Raw genomic sequence first — 2,749 nt, 5'->3', positions numbered from 1 at the left:
TCGCTTTCTTAAGGAGTGAGCAGTCCTCATGGGGCAGAGTTATCTCGGCTTGCATAGTCACCGGAGCTTTGTTGCGATCAGTAGCGTTGATCGCGTTTTTACGGTCATCTATCTTAAAATCCATGTCGGATGACTAAAATCCTTAACCCACGTAAAACTTAAATAAAGTTAAGTTAAATAAAAGGATATAAAAAAAAATGTAACGAAAAAAGTGGATTAAAACTGGATAAGAGTCCGGTTCAAGACGGAGCTTCCGACAGGTGGCTACAGACGCCAACGCATGCGCAGAGTGCAGATTACGTCAGCAATTACGTCAGAGATCTTGTGACAAGACTCATAAGAGTACTCATAAGAGTACTGTGTTTGTGTGCGGCGATTGCGAGCGGTCACAGTCTGTGCATGAAAGAGGGAGAGAAACAGGGAGGGAGGAAGGGATGCTGCAACTTGTCTCATTCCGCTGGAGGTCTCTGCAGGGGGCATATGGTCCCAGTATGGGAGATCAGAGAAAGACATGAAAATGAGGGGGCCAGCTGAAGTGAGAGACGATCCCGACCACAGATAGCACCTCTGGGGGCAACAGCAGCAGTTTCACTACCTATGATGGTGATCTGTTGGGATGCTTCAGGCAGTGTTTTCTGTCTTCACAAAGGCGTTCAAAACATCACATGAAAGCAGCCGTGACAGATCAGTCACGTTATTGACAGAGGGTAAAGTCAGGCTCACTGACCAGGGAAAGGTTGCGCACACACTTAAAATGACCAATGAGAGGACAATAAATATGGATTTTATGTATTTCATATATCATTCAATGCAGCATTGCATTCCTGCATTTTCAGGAAGCTCTGATAAACCCACTGTACGTTATCTGCCCACGACCAAAACGACAAACAGTAACCAGCCGTCGAACACAGTGGAGCTTTTCGCCACTGAAGAGCCAAATATTCTTGGGTTAGTAACTGTATAATATTATATTTTCAAAATACTACACCACTAGTTACTGGTAATAATATTACAGTACGAGTAATGCATTACTGATTAACGCGTTACTGCCCAACACTGATGTTGATGTTACCTTTCAAACAAATATCTTTTACTTTTTTTCCGAAAGTGTTGTTAATATATTTTCATGACAGTAATTGTGTTGTAATTTGTACAGTTTTCTACAAGAGGGACTGTGTTGCACTTGCGTTACCTTCCTTTCTCTTTTTGTTCAGGATGTTTCCCAGAGATAGTACACTGTGTTTTTGCTAATATATGTGACAAGATAATATATGTATGCCCCCAAGGAGCCCAAAATTGTTTTTGCTTTTTAAAAAGCCAGATCCATCGGAGTTAAATTATTCTAGCTGTGGATAAACATATCTTCAATTAACATCGATTCCAACAAAAAGTCACTGAACGATCACAAATTGTAGCTGTAATTAGCTTAAACATCAAAGCTGTCTGAAGTGATAAATTAACCCTGATATGTCTGGATTTGTCTGAACACTGGCAGGGCTTTCTCTAGATATTAACACTAACAGCATAACCCAATATCTTGTTTAGTTTGGTCTGCAGCTTTCTTCTCTCTTTCAGCTACAACCAGCAGTAATTATTGAGTCGACTGTGTGAGTGTTTTAGGTGAGTCTGCAAGACAAAGCCTCCCCATCCTTTGGATTTTCTTCATACTCAGCAAGTGATAAGGAGCTGAAAAAAGCCTTGGAAAGGAGGAACGAGGGAGTGTGTGGCTTTAAGCACCTCTGAATTACAGATTCCCATGTCTGATTGTAATCATCATTGCCTCCATTTTGCACCACTCCAAGTCTGTAATTTAGTTTGAGATATTGATGCTGACAGATGTGGAGACAGCAGATAAGGATGGACAGATAAAAAGAGGCAAGAATGAGAACAGGCAGGTGAGACCAGAGAAGACATTGTGTGCAGGCGAAAGCCTTGAATCTCTTTCTCTCTAATTTCATACCTGCAGACAGGTGCTTGGCAGGGCAGAACATGCACATGAAACGTGGAAGAGGCAGGCAGAAGGAGGGTGGGAATGAGGAAGACCTTCAGAGGGGATCAAAGAAGGTCACGCTATTCCTCCCCTGCTTCTCCCCTCGCACTCTCCCTCCTCCACTGATCTGGAAACGATAGATTTCATTCCTGCTTTTGCTCTTGAAGAGGGGAAGTGGTATCGGATTACCAGGGTGGGGTCTGAAGATGTGATGTGGAACTAAGACCAAAATGCAGGACTCGTTTGGATCGTCACGACACTCCGTGAGCAATGTCACGTCTGCAAACCAGGAGGGGAATTCTGTATCAATTACAATAAATGTTTTTTTGCCTACCACTTACACTATTATAAGATTTAACTCCAGCGTCGGAAAGCAAGGACTTGTACTCATTATCTATGTTTGTGTCCATTTATTAAAAGATTCAGGAGGAATACATGAAAGGAACTCTGTGCCACCTTCGATATAAGTGCTAGTGGTATAGCAAATGGACGGCACTGTCGGTCAGTACCACTTTGGTCAAGACTGAAATATCTCCAAAACTATTGAATGGATTGCCATGAGATTCGGTACGGACATTTATGACAGAAAATAACTTTTCTTCGAGCACCATCATCACGCAAAATGCTTTATATTTGTCTAATATTTATAAAACAAATACCTGCAAAACTAATGGCAGCTGTGCCTAAGGACAGCCTCACACATGACTTCCACCAAATATAAAAACTTTTTGTTAATGTTCAAGATGTTCAGTTGATCTT

The sequence above is a fragment of the Micropterus dolomieu genome, linkage group LG18 (assembly GCF_021292245.1).
Source record: "Micropterus dolomieu isolate WLL.071019.BEF.003 ecotype Adirondacks linkage group LG18, ASM2129224v1, whole genome shotgun sequence".
In the NCBI taxonomy this organism is placed as follows: Eukaryota; Metazoa; Chordata; class Actinopteri; order Centrarchiformes; family Centrarchidae; genus Micropterus; species Micropterus dolomieu.
The sequence above is the reverse complement of the archived record's forward strand: the minus strand, read 5'-3'. Positions refer to the sequence as shown.